The following is a 14,904-nucleotide window of genomic DNA, read 5'->3' as shown; positions in this document are numbered from 1 at the left end:
TGAGTTTAAGGCCAGCTGGCCTACAAAGGGAGTCCAGGACAGCCAGGGCTCGGTAACACAGAGATACTGTGTCTTGGGGCCCTCGCATTCCTCCCAAAAAATTAATATATGCAGGAAATCAATACAATGGCAGGATTATTTTAAACCTAGCTAGTTCCCAAATAACAACACAGACTAAGATTTATTTAATTAGCTTTGAGAGCTCAATACCTGGGCATTATAAATACATTCTAATCCTCTAAACTACTCTATGTACCTCTTAGCTAAAATTACCATAATACTTGTATTTTTGTCCTTCTCTGCTCCAGCTGTTTTCTCTTGATTTCTCCTGGACCTCTGATGGCTGAAGCCCCCACTTCCTCTCTTTCTCCTCCCACCCTAGTCTCTCTATCACCCAGTATTGGCTGTTCCGGCTTTTATATTGAACAGGCAGAGAATAAATAGGAATTTTTTATATGCATTGGTGGTTTTTTGTTTTTTGGTTTTTTTTTTGTTTTTGTTTTTGGTTTTTTTTTTGGTTTTTCAAGATAGAGTCTCTCTGTGTAACCTTGGCTGTCCTGGACTCACTTTGTAGACCAGGCTGGCATCAAACTCACAGCGATCCGCCCGCCTCTGCCTCCCGAGTGCTGGGATTAAAGGCGTGCACCACCATGCCCGGCCCTTGTTTTGTTTTTTGAGACAGGGTTTCTCTGTGTAGTCCTGCCTGTCCTAGACTCACTTTGTAGATGAGGTTGGCCTCGAACTCACAGCGATCCGCCTGCCTCTGCCTCCCGAGTGCTGGGATTGAAGGCGTGTGCCACCACCGCCTGGCTTTATATGCATTGGTGTTTTGCTTGCATGTGTGTCTGTGTGAGGGTATCAGTTCGAGTTATATACAGTTGTGAGCTGTCATGTGGGTGTTGGAATTGAACCCAGGTCCTCTATAAGAGCAGTCAGTGCTCTTAACCACTGAGCCATCTCTCCATGCCCAAATGGGAGCAATATTTACACAAGCTTGAGGCAGGAGATTTCTCAGAATAAACATTACAAAGTCATGTCTGTATTAAAACCAGATAGGGGGATAGAGAAATCATCATTTGAATAATACAAGGACAAACTTTACCCAGTGTATAACAACAATGTACCAACAGATCTCCAGAAGCACATAAATGTTAAACAGGTCTGGTTCCCCTGAAGTCCCAGCAGCAGGAGATCTCAGGGAGCAAAGTGGCTAGCTAGACCAGCTGGACAGATGAGCTCCAGGTCTAAGTGAGAGACCCTCCCTTAATATATAAGACAGAAAGCAATCAAAGAAGAATGCCAATTTTTGGCCTCCATGTGCATGCACACACACACATACATACACACCCTCAAATGTACATAAACCTCCACACATGCCCATGCAAAAATAAATAAATAGATGGGGTCTCAAAATCCAAAACAATGCCAGACATGGTGACACTCGAGTAATCCCAGCACTCAGGAGGCAGAGGCAGGTGGACCTTGTGAGTTTGAAGCCAGCCTGGTCTACAAAGTGAGTCCAGGACAGAGAAAGCCTGTCTTGAAAAAAAAAAGAGGGAGAGAGGGAGAGAGAGAGAAGAAAATTTCAAACAATCTAAGCAGTCACAGGAGTCCAGCAAAGCAAGATCTTTATATGAATCAGGCAGCAAAAACTGTCTAGTCAGGTACAGCACTACAGATTTGGGAGCTGACTGGATCTTTGAACATTCACCTTAGTTCATTTAAGCAGAGGACAAAAATGTATTGTAGTCAGTCCACTACTGATGGATCAGGGCAGCAGAACAGCCTGGGAAGTGAACTTCTATCCTCCCCGCCCTCCCACCCACCCCTCCCCCTACCCACCCCTACCCCCGGCAGAATGTTACAGAGTTTTAAAGTCTGAAATCCACAAATAACCTCAAAGTTACAGTTACATTTTCCCACCAATCATGAGTTAGGAATAGGGGGTTTCCTTAGGAACATGTCTTTGTGGTACACTTAACCCGCTCCCATTGGTTAGGTTATTCAACTGTGGTGGGGTGATTTGCCTAGCATTAATGTCAACCAGGATGTCAATTGTAAAAGCAACTTTTATTTGCCTTCTTCAGAAAATTACTGCCTCCTTCTGCTAACCTAGGCCTAGTCCTGGAAGCTTCTAGTTTCTGTATCATCTAACCCAGGCCTAGAATGTTTTCAGCCTCTGAGACTTACTGCTTAATAAGCTCACCATTTCTTTTTTTTTTTTTTTTTTTTTTTTTTTTTTTTGAGACAGGGTTTCTCTGTGTATCCCTGGCTGTCCTGGAGTCGCTTTGTAAGACCAGGCTGGCCTCAAACTCACAGTGATCCACCTGCCTCTGCCTCCCGAGTGCTGAAGCTCACCATTTTTTTTTTTTTTTTTTTTTTGGTTTTTTTGAGACAGGGTTTCTCTGTGTAGCCTTGGCTGTCCTGGACTCACTTTTGTAGAACTCACAGCGATCCGCCCGCCTCTGCCTCCCGAGTGCTGGGATTAAAGGCGTGTGCCACCACGCCCGGCCATTTCTTGCTCTTACTGAGCTCTGGGCTAGCTGTTTCAACTCAGCTGTTCTGGCTCAAACTCCTCTCCCAGCTGATTTATGCAATCTGGCTTTTTTCTCTCAGCATCTGCTGGGCCTCAAACTAACTCCAGCAATCTTTAATCTTATCATCTTATCATTTCCTTTCTTTCTTCTTCTTTTTCCAGTTCTTCTTTTTCTTCTTCTTCTTCTTCTTCTTCTTCTTCTTCTTCTTCTTCTTCTTCTTCTTCTTTTTTTTAAGTTTTTGAGACAGGGTTTTCCTGTGTAGCCCTGCCTGTCCTGGCATTATGCCAAAGCTGTGAGATCCTGTAGACCACCAGATACAAGCCAGAGCTGCAACTCACACAGGGTCTTTTTATTGCACAAGCTCTGGAGCAAGGACTGTCAGTGCCCCAGAAACTGAGGAAGGTGGCGGCCTCAGCTCATTAGGATACAGGGTTTATAAAGGCAAAAACTGCAAGTGGCACTTTCCAAGCCTTGGCGTTACATGATTGGGTAAGGGGTTACAGGGAAGTTGGCCTTAAAGCTGTTTGAGGTAGGGGGCTTGGGCTAAGCTGCAGGAGAGTCTTATCTAATTTTTTAATCTACTGTAACATTGTAGGTTTTTCACCTTATAAGTTGGCCCCCAAGTATAAGGGAGATGTTACCAGGTGTACTTTTGTGGGCTTTCTGAGAACTTGGGGGACATTGGGGAAAGGGGGGGGCAGTTCACTCTAGGGGAAAGACAGATGCTTGGTGCAAGATGGCTTTTGTTTGGTTTCCACAATCCCCCTTCTAACTGACTTTAGGAGCTAATCTTAGCCTTCTCAGTATCTGCTGGGAAATACTACTGTCTGAGAACCATACGCTATATAGTCCAAACTCTCCCTTTTGACGTATTGGATAAACTTTTTTTTTGAGTCAGCCCATTGTAGGGCCAGGCACTGTGCACTCATGATTATTAGCTGAATGGCACCCAACCTTTGTTTGATATAAAGGGGGCACAAAACAGAACTAGTTTAAAAAGAGCTAAAAGTCTTTTCTTCTTCTTCTTCTTCTTCTTCTTCTTCTTCTTCTTCTTCTTCTTCTTCTCCTTCTTCTTCTTTTTAGCCCTTTGTCTCTCATAGCAGAGAGTTGTCCTTGACTTAGCATCTCAGCCTGTAAAGTGGGAAAATGGGTGGAGTCGCTGTTTTCTGTAACTTCTTCCTGCTGACAATAGGAGTGTTGTTATCATTATCGGGGCCTAGAAAAACTGAAAAGCTAGCCAAAGGCTAATGGGGCACTTATCAAAAGCATCTGTTTAGTTGATCCAATTGAAGAGACAGGGAGTGTAGTCATATGTGCAGGACTGGTTTACATCAACTTTCAGCAGGTCCAGATCTCAGCAGCTCTGGATGGAGTCAGTTAGCCAGGTTAAAATCTGCTGAGACAAACACATATTCGGGACAGAAGTTAAAACTGTGTCTATAAGACAGCTGGAGTAGGTTTATGCCTTTGAAACCCAGTAAAGGCATGAACATTCTTAAAGGTGTATTTGTTTATTATTATGTATACAGTGCTGCCTGCATGTACATATACAGGCCAGAAGAGGGCATCAGATTACATTATACGTGGTTGTGAGCCACCATGTGGTTGCTGGGAATTGAACTCAGGACCTCTGGAAGAGCAGTCAGTGCTCTTAACCACTGAGCCGTCTCTCCAGACCCAGCATGAACATTCTTTTCCCAGTCCAGAAGACTTGATATACAGATTGGACAGACTCAGCACAATGAGAAGCACCTTTAAGTCTATATTCAGAACATAACCAAAGGGAAATAATTAAAAATCTTGAGCTTGGGACTGATTAATAAGCAGCCAGTACTCTACCAGTTTATTATAACTCTATTGATCTTATTTTAAATCTGCAACTTGCATTTATGTACCTTAAAACTTTAAAAGATTTTTTAAAACTTATATAACTTGCACTTACCAACATTTAAACAATTTTTTTCAGTCTAGAAGTCCTGATGTTAACAGTAGATCTAATTGTCTTTAAGCTGTCAAGCTACCATTAGCTTAGCCATCAATGTAATCAGAGACCCGAGAAGGATAAATTGTAACCTAGACAAATTTATGTATCAATTAGAATGACAGAGATGACTAGTTGTAGTATCCCAGTAAACAGTGCCCCAGTTGTCTCCTGTGGCAGCATGGCATGATGGGCAGAGACAGTCCTGCATCAGGCACAGAGGACAAGAGGCTATTTCTGTGGAAGGTGAACATGGAAGAGACTGACCTCACCTTGTGAGACAATGACTCTCCGGGTGTCCAGTTTGTCCACAGTTAGGCTGATCCACAGCAGATATCAGGAGCAGTTTTGCTCCATGGCCAGAAACCACAATCCAGGGTTGTGTCCAAGTCTTCTGAGACCTTGGGAACTACTGTTATTATCTGGGAATCTCTGTTTTTATAATAGATTTAAACATGTTAAATGCCATATTCAGCAGATCTCTGACATGCCTGAGGGTCAGCATATGGGAGCTGAATCCTTTGTCTGTCTTTAGCTAGCTGCTCTAAACTACATCTTACAAACATAGAACAGACTGTTACAATCTGTAATCTGCAGATAAGTGTGAGAGGACCACATCTGTCTAATTTTAGTATATCTGAATTGTTTGTTTTTAGCTGTATATTGACTGATTATTTTAGAAAATATCTGTGACTAACTGAACTAGTACTTAACAAAACCATAAGCTTTATTTACCCTAAACAGTTTGCAATAGTAGCTCTTAAAAGGACTGGAACTTTATATATCATGTTTAAGAATTATATACAACACCTTAAAAGGATTAAAACAAAGTATGCTGTAATCAAAATATGATTTTTTAACTGAAAACTGGCCATCAATTGTATTTCCCAGTTATATGTAATAATTTAATTATTTACCTCTGTTTAATTTTGAAACAAACATAGGAGGCCAAATAAATCTCATCTTGGCAATCACACATGACCATAAGCATAGTCAAATATATTTTAGGGATACAACCATTTATGAAGCAACCAATAATCTGTACGTTTTAATTATTTTTAACAGCCTATAATAAAATGACAACTATAATTTTTAGAAGTCAAAACCAGATTTGTAACAGTGTAAACAATTGAATATCTCCAAAGTTAATATGTTTTAACTTAAAGGTATCTTTAGAAACACTCATTTTTAAAACTGCAATATAGCAGTCTGTTAATCTGAATCAATCTTTATAACCTTAAAATTTTACTACTAAATGAAGAATATTTTGAACTAGGACTGAGTCACATAATACCTGTGATATAAACACACACTCACATATATATATATATATTTTTTTTTTTCTTTTTGGTTTGTTTTTTGTTTTTTCGAGACAGAGTTTCTCTGTGTAGCCTTGGCTGTCCTGGACTCGCTTTGTAGACCAAGTTGGCCTCGAACTCACAGCAATTCACCTGCCTCTGCCTCCCGAGTGCTGAGATTAAACGTGTGAGCCACCACGCCCAGCTTCACTTATATTTTAAACAAGAGCTTGAACTTAATTTTTAAACATCACATTTAATAAGCAAATTATAAATCCTTAGATAAAAGTTCACAGTATAATCTTTTTTTTAATATTTATTTATTTTTTATGCATAGGAGTGCTCTATCACATGTATATCTGCTTGCTAGAAGAGGGCATCAGATCACATTTCAGTTGGTTGTGAGCCACCATGTGGTTGCTGGGAATTGAACTCAGGACCTCTGGAAGAGCAGACAATGCTCTTAACCGCTGAGCCACTTCTCCAGCCCCCACAGTATAATCTTAAGCTATATAGCCTGGATGTGAAGCTTTAATACCTTATTTTAATACTTTGTTTTAAATCTTATATTTAATAAGTCTAGTTTTAAATACAGGACAATAATTATATAAAAACCTTGCTTTAAAAGTACCTTTGGACACCTGTTGGCTTATGCCACTTGCTGCTTAGAATGGCTCCAACTCTAACTTACAAGTTTAAGTTAACCTTTTTGTTTCAGATGTTAAAGATCTTTTTAACAATCTTTACTGACCAGTAAATTATAAGCAAGGTGTACAGAACACAATAAATTTATATATTTAAATAAAACAAGTTAAATCAAACATATAGTAGCCACATACATTAATACATTTAAGATAGACAACCTCCCCACTTTTTTTTTTTAACCTTTTTAGCTGTAATTTTAAGGAAAAGTACCTTGTCACACCTGTTGAACCCAATCAATGCAAGTAGAGACTGGGGCTTTCCAGCAGTGTCCCGGATCAGGTGCCCAATGTACCATGCTTGGAGGGCCAGGCTTGCAACCAGACTGCAAGCTGCAAAAAGCTTTTACCAAGGCCAAACAGCAAAACAAAAAGTAATCATCTTTCCCTTCCTAACATCTACTGACCAATTATGAGCTCTTTCCCAAACGTTCTTAAAATAAATCAACAGCATGTTGTAAAAACAAAGAGCCTTTATTCTGCGGGGACAGCCTGCATGTAGGGGTCAACCATGCATACAAAATGGTGGCAATCACAAGGAGGAGCTTGCAGGCTCTTTTAAAGGGTTCTAGGGGAATCCTATCTGTGGCTACGTGACTCTAGTGACTCCAACTGGGATTGCCCAGTGCCTGTGGAGGCTGGCTGGTGCCCTTGGAGGCTACATGACTCCAGCTGGCATTGGCTGATCCCTTGGAGGCTGGCCAGTGTCCATGGAGGCTATGGGACTACAGACATGGACTGTTTCTAGAATGCATGAAGCCCTGGGCTCAATCCTCAGCACTGCATAAGCCGGATGTTGACCCGGCCTGCGGGGTCTTCAATGGGTACCTGTGGAGGCGGCAGACAAGTGGGGGGATAAGAGACACAAAGAAATGAGCGCAAGTCTGGATTTTGATCAAGCCCCGTTTATTGAAAAATTTCAGTTTTTATAGGCACAGGGGCATGGGTGTTTGCGTAAGCGAGGATTGCTATGGATACCTAACTCTGGAATGTTCCTACCTTTACAGCTGCTATAATCACAGAAGAGGGAGAAATTCCAGAGAGAAAGGGAAGTTGTAAAAGATCTGGTTAGTCAGGAAAAAGTTCCCAGAACTGCTGCTCCCAGGCAGCTTGCCTTTAATCTGATTTTACCAGACTCAAAAGTATAGAAAAACAAAGAACTGTTATTCTGCAGAAACAGCCTGCATGCAGGGGTCAACCATCCATACAAAATGGTGGCAACCACAAGGAAGAGTTCGCAGGCTCTTTTAAAGGCTTCTAGGAGAATCCTATCTGTGGCTTCGTGACTCTAGTGACTCCAACTGCAATTGGCTGGTGCCATGGAGGTTTCATGACTCCAGCCATGGCCCTTTCAGCAATGTCCAATCCTCTCGTTCCCCCCTTGAGTACTATTCCATCTTGAATCCCTGAGTGGGGTTTAAGGGCTGATATTGGGATTTCAACACTATGAGTTGAAACAGTAGAGATCCAGTCCAGCTCACTCTGGCCCTTCAATATGAAGTTGTGTGTGTGTGCGTGTGTTATATGTATATATGTATTACATAATACATGTATAATATACTATATATGGGAATATTATTTACTTATTTATTTAGGATTTTTTCAAGACAGGGTTTCTCTGTGTAACAGCCCTAGGGAATATAATTTACATGAAAGAATATATATATATTTATAATTTGAAATGTGTTGTTGACTCAGCATTGGAAAAAAACAGGCTTGGAGTACTGTTTTTCCAGTACTTGGAACACTGCAATCAAGATGTGGAGCAAGCAGGAGGTTGTGACAGACACCTTTATCCCCAGCTCTCAGGAGGCTAGCCTGGTCTATTAGTGAGCTTCAAGCCAGCCATAGCTGTATAGTGAGACACTGTCTCAAAACAAAAATCCATTAAGAAATAACTACTTCGTCATTCCCAAGGTTCCCTCAAGCTCTTTTTGTCCAGCCTCCTCCCCTCTAGAGCAACTTCTTACCTCATTTTGTAATACCAGGATCCGCTCCATGTAATACTGAGATCACCCAGATCTCGAGACGCCCAGATAGACCGCCAGGACTCGACACTGATGCAACATACACAGGGTCCTGTATTACGGGCTCAGAGCTTCGGATCACAATCCTTCCTGATGCAGCAGGAAAGGAGAGTGACCCCCAAGCTTCAAGGGCAATGGGCTCATAAAGGGAAGAGGGGGTGGTGGGTCACAGGAAGTCGACCCTTAGGCAGGCTGGAGGCTGGATCTTCAGGGAAGTTGTAGGCCACAGGAATGTTGACCTTCAGGCAGGTTGGTTGGGGGCTGAGTCTGGAGGGGAAGTCTTTTTATCTCAGAGGACCATTGGGATCTAATTGTATGTAATCACTCCAATGGAGTTTCTGGAGACTGCTGGCAGGTGTCATTCCCAGAACACAGGGAGAAGGGTCAAGAGAGAGGACAAGTTCTCATACAGAACATCATTAATTGCAGAATATAGAATGTGGCATTAATTTAGCCCTTACAATTTCTGACTCCACAGTTTCCTTAGTCTCTTGCTCCACTCCCACCCCATCCTACTTACTTTCCCCTGTTCTCGCTGACTAGTAGTGGTTTCCTACTAAGCCTGTGACCTCCCCAGGCACAAGTTTGTCCTGCCTTACAGTAGCAAATATGGGTTTTTAATGTAGTTCCACAAGGTGGGATATGAAAGTGCATCAGCACCCTCAGAACCCGCAAAACACCTGCAGCTGTGTATAGTCATGCACAGACTGCCTAACCTCATTCCTGCAGGTGCATCAGCTGGGATGAAAGTTGTGCAGATATGCAAAATGGAACTAAGTAAACAAATTTTAAAGATAAAATTGATTGATGAGGCTAGCAAGATGGCTCAGTGAGTAAATATGCTTGCTGCCAAGACTGAGGACCAGAGTTCAGTCCCAGGGCGCACATGATGGAGAGGACTGACTTCTGTAAGGTGTCCTCCACCACACCTGCACCATGTCATCTGCATATACAAGTTAATGAGTAAGTGTAACACGAGTACCTTGCTGGGTTTTGTAGGCAGCTTTACAGGTCTCCCCTTCATCCAGCCTTGCCTGACCATCTTTACACCGGGTGAAACTCTCCAGGGTCATATTCAGTAACACACCCACCTCCAGAACATTCTCTTACAGTAGGTAAATGTTCACAGAACACTCTTGGGATGATATGAGGATAGTTGGCCATGCTAGGACAAGCTTGGTTTTTCTTTCTTTTTTTTTTCTTTCTTCTTTTTTTGGTTTTTCGAGACAGGGTTTCACTGTGTAGCCTTGGCTGTCCTAGACTCACTTTGTAGGCCAGGCTGGCCTTGAACTCACAGCGATCCGCCGGCCTCTGCCTCCCGAGTGCTGTGATTAAAGGCGTGCGCCACCACCACCTGGCAAGCTTGGCTTTTCTTAACTGCACTTCCAGCTCCACACCCATCTACCAATGCTCATTCCCCTGGGTGCATCTGGGTGCCATCAATTAAGGTCTACTCAACTCCAGGATCAACAATGACTACCACAAGAACACTGTGCAGCCTCTTTTTTCTTTTGGTTTTTCGAGACAGGGTTTCACTGTGTAGCTTTGGCTGTCCTGGATGCACTTTGTAGACCAGGCTGACCTCAAACTCACAGCAATCCACCATTATGTGCCATCCACGCCTGGCCCTCTGACCATGGCTTTTTTTTTTTTAGGAATGTGGACTTCGGGATTTTGGACTAGGAAAACAGTTGAATGCTTTAAGTGGCACTTAATGGGCCATCGTAGTGGAAACATGGAAGACAGTGGTACTGAGGGTGATTTCAGCTGTAGGGGCCTGGCTCAGAGGTTTCAGAGAAGAATGTTAGCGTGTGGTCTAGAGACTGTGCTTGTGATATTCTGGCAAAGAACGTGGCTGCTCCTTGGCCTTATCTAAAAAAGTCTGCCTGGAGGCTGTATTGAAGAGTTCTGGATTAATTTCACTGGCAGAGGAAATCTCAGGACAGCCTAATATTGACTCTGTCATGCAGTTGTTAGTGTTCGCTGTTATGCTGATCTACAGTGACTAGGAACTGGCTTAGCAAGGAAAATGCAAAATGTACAATTTGAGGAAAAAAGAGGTACCCGGAAGTGGGACAGAGCTAAATCTCATGTTCAAAGAGATAGACAGAATAAAATAGAATAAAGAATAAAGGGCTGGGCGTGGTGGCGCACGCCTTTAATCCCAGCACTTGGGAGGCAGAGGCAGGTAGATCGCTGTGAGTTCAAGGCCAGCCTGGTCTACAAAGTGAGCCCAGGACAGTCAAGGCTTCACAGAGAAACCCTGTCTCGAAAAACAAAAAACAAAAAACAAAACAAAACAAAAAGAATAAAATAGAATAAAGGGAGTGGCAACCTCAGGGCAAGATCCCATCCAGCTGAATTTCCAATATGTGAAAAGAAACTAAAGAAAAATTTAAGAGTTAAGTGTGGTGGTGCATACCTTTAATCCCAGCACTCAGAAGGAAGGCCAGCCTGGTCTGCAGAGCAAGTTCGAGAACAGTCAAGTTTAGGCACTGAAGGAAAACAAAAAAGCTGAGCCAGGTCTACAGAGGGAGTTCCAGGAAAGCCAGGCAAACAGAGAAACTGTGCCAAAAACCCAAACAAAAACAAAAAACAAAAATCCAGAAAGCTGGTAAAAATGTAATTGAACAAGGGGGCCATGTTCCAGCCACAGTAAGCAGCAGAACTTGGCAGCTTTGGTCATGTGGTTGTGACTTTAGTTCCAGGACAGAAGAAAAGGGTTGTGGAATCTCTCTCTACAACTAAGGAAGGCCTGCTGAGGCCAGGCATGTGTCAAGGTGATGGACCAAGGTAACTCCATTTTGCTTAAAACTTTCATTTTTGTATTTGGGTGACCTACTCTTGAACTCCAGATCTAGAAAAACCCACAAAGATACACTTGCCACAGAGATATAGAATAACCACCCAGCTCGAAAATAAGAAAGTACTAAAAATTCAGACACTCCCTCAAATTTCTCAAGAACTATTCCTTAGAAGTTAATTATTCGTGGGTTGATACTGGACTTGTACCAGACGAATATCAATTAGTTCAAGGAAAAATAAATAGGATGCTTGCCAAACTGGAAACCCACTTACCTGCTTTCTTGCTCGCTACAATCTATAAAAAGTTCTTTCCTACTTGTACTCGGGACTCACACCTGATTCGCTGTGTCGGTGATAGTATGGGTCCAGCTTAAGCTCAACCATCAATAAAGGAGACCCTTGTGTCTTTGCATCCTTATCAGCTCCTAGTGCTGATTTCAGTTTCACTTAAGCATGGCACAACAAAGGTATCTCTCTCTCTCTCTCTCTCTCTCTCTCTCTCTCTCACACACACACACACACACACACACACACACACACACACACACACACACGGAGGCCTAGAGAGGTCATTGCGTGAAGCTGTGAAGGTGACGCCTGGATTGCCTTGGAGACCCCAAATTGTTGGAGATGCCAGAGGTGCGGGATATCTGTTGAGAAGAGCTGCTAACAGACAGCTGAACCATCCCAAGAGAAAGAAATGTGTTGCAGACAACAAAGCTAAAAGGAGGTAGAGACCTAAAGAGCATTTTCACATCAGATATGGAGATGCAGACTTGAAGTTTACCCAGCTGGTGTTTGGTCTAGCTGTGGTCCAGTCTTTCCTCACTATGCTCTTTTTTTGGAATGGTAATGTATGTCCCGAGCCATTGTATGTTGGAAGTATGTGATTTGCTTTTCTACTTTCACTTTACAGGGGTTAGAGTTGTTAAGAGCTTGCCATGTTCTTAGAAGAGACTTTGGACCTTGGACTTTTAAAGAAGTTTGAGACTGTGGTAGACTATGGGGACTTTTGAAGTTAGACTGAATGCACTTTGCATAATGATATAGCTACAAACTTATGGGGCCCAGAGAGTGGACTGTGATAGTTGGAATAAAAACAGTGCACGCCTTTAATCCCAGGACTCAGGAGGCAGAGGCAGGTGGATCACTGTGAGTTGGAGGCCAGGCTGGTGGTCTACAAAGTGAGTCTAGGACAGCCCGGGCTACACAGAGAACCCTGTCTTGAAAAACAAAAACAAAAACAAGCAAAAAAAAACAAACAAAAATGGCTCCCATGGGCCCATAAGTAGTGGCATTATTGGAGGTGTGGCCTTGTTGGAGGCATGTCATTAGGGGGCAGGCTTTGGGAGTCTCAGAAACTCAAACCAAGACTAATGGTTCACTGTCTCTTGTTGCTACCTGCGGATCCAGATGTAGGACTCTCACCTCCTTCTCCAGCACCATATCTTCTGTACATCCCACATGTTTCCCACCATGATGATAATGGACCAAACCTCCAAGATGAAGGCCAACCCCAGTAAAATATTTTCCTTTATTAGAGTTGCCATGGTCATGGTATCTCTTCACAACAATAGAAACTTTAAGACATTAAGTGTCCTCCATGTGGGTGGCCCCTTGTCAGCCGCCTCCCATACTGCTTGCTGAGCACCCCTTCCTCTGAAAGCATGCTAGCCAGCCCAAGTTGTGAAGGTCTTGCATGGCTACTCACAGCTGCTCTGATTTCAAGAGAACAGAACTCTGCTTGAAGGCTGCCCGAAGAGTGTAACCCACAAGCAGACTGGTGGTGTGCCTATAACCCCTACACACACTAAAGAGGCAAAGGAAGGTGGATTGCCACAATGGAGTGACATCCTGTCTTCTAAAAAAGAGCTGTAACTCAGTAGTGTTCTCATGGCACACGAGGCCGGGCGGTGGTGGCGCACGCCTCTAATCCCAGCACTCGGGAGGCAGAGGCAAGTGGATCACTGTGAGTTCAAGGCCAGCCTGGTCTAGAAAGCGAGTCCAGCACAGCCAAGGCTACACAGAGAAACCCTGTCTCAAAAAAACAAAAAACAAAAACCACATGGCACACAAGAAGCCCAGGGTTCCAACTCCAACTGTGCATAACCAGGCATGAAGACACACCTGTAATCTCAGCACACAGGAAGTGAAGGCAGGAGAACCAGCAATTCAAGGTCATCCTCAGCCACACAGCACATTTGAGTTTGAGGCCAACCTAGAAGACATGAGAACCATCTATAGACAGGGCTGGGGGGAGGAAGAGAGGGAGGGAGGGAGGGAGGGAGAGAGAGAGAGAGAGAGAGAGAGAGAGAGAGAGAGAGAGAGAGAGAGAGAGAGAGAGAGAGAACCATTCTCACAAGATTTGCTAGGGCACCAATCAGCTCATTGCTGGGGATAAAATGTCCACTTATTGGGAGAGCAGAGAGCAGAGCTCTGGCTGAAACCACTTTGCCTTCAACAGCAACTTTTAATCCCTTTGTCTGGAGAATGAAATCAGTTCCCAGAACACTGGGGTTATTAATAACTTCGGGACCTTTTCCCAGTCTCCAAATCAATTGGCAGAAGCCTCTGGTTAGTCACTCCGGATGCTTCTATTATTTAAAGTCTTTCTCCTGAAGAGCCTGCCCCTGATTCTTTACCCTGCTTGGGAGTTATATGCAGTGACCCCCTGCATGCCTCAACCTGCTGGGAAGCCCTGCCTGACCTTGAGTCTTCTTGCAGAGCTAAGTGTCTGTTTCCATCTTTGCTTCTACTGTCTCCTGGAAAGTCCAGTGCGTGTTCCCCCTCTCAGATAGCTTTTCACTGCCCAGTGCAGTCCAGAGTGTTGACAAGGAACCATGGAGCTGGCCCAATTTAGGTTGAGGTCACTTTGAGCTGGCTCCTCCCTCTGTGCTGGGCACAGGCCTCCTAGTCATCTGCTGGGCAAAGTGTCAATCTGGGAGCCTTAAGGTGGACATTTCTTCCACAGAAACTGCTGCAGTCTACCAGTCCCCTGACATGGGCGCATCATAAATGCGTGTCTTTCAGAGGGCACCTGATACTCGCCGTTTTTTCTGTCATCCCTTCTCAGAGCCCACCCATGCCTGTGGTAGCTCAGAGTCTCAAGGCAGTTGTCTGATCCTCTGCATCTGCGGACTTACCTGGCCACAGCCAATCACAAGAGGCTGTCCCCAGCACTGTAATCCAGCTGGCACAGAGGGACACACAGGCCTGGTGTCACTTCCTAGCCAAAGCTGTGAGCTGAGCTAAGAAGTAAATCTGGGAGCAAGCCTTGGGAGGCTGAGTGATATGAGTGGCAGGAAAAGAGATGTGCACTAAAGGTAGCTCCACTGGGGCTCAGGAAAGTGTTTCTGCATAAGCAGGAGGACTGGAGTTCAGATCCACAACACCCATGTAAGCACAGCAATGTGAGCCTGGCTTCCCAACCTGGGGAGGCACAGACAGAAACGCCTCTGTGGCTTGCTGCCTACACAGTCCAGGCAAGTCACTAGGCACCAGGTCCAAGGAGAGACCCTGTCTCCACCCCCAAAAAATGAGGGCTCAGCTAGTAAA

At 43.9% G+C, this 14,904-nt stretch overlaps 1 long non-coding RNA gene across 1 annotated transcript; it reads right to left on the bottom strand.

Moving 5' to 3' along the window:
* Window positions 1-2,454: 2,454 nt before the first annotated feature.
* On the bottom strand, window positions 2,455-13,593 carry LOC311593470. The gene is made up of 3 exons (XR_014777720.1): window positions 10,967-13,593; window positions 6,732-6,860; window positions 2,455-3,930 (listed from the first exon to the last, which is right to left on the bottom strand). It is a non-coding gene; the product is annotated as an uncharacterized lncRNA (long non-coding RNA).
* Between the last annotated feature and the right edge of the window lie 1,311 nt (window positions 13,594-14,904).

The sequence above is a fragment of the Acomys minous genome, assembly GCF_964271855.1.
Source record: "Acomys minous genome assembly, chromosome: 1".
NCBI lineage: Eukaryota > Metazoa > Chordata > Mammalia > Rodentia > Muridae > Acomys > Acomys minous.
Note: the sequence above shows the minus strand (reverse complement) of the source record. Positions and strands in the feature narration are given on the sequence as shown.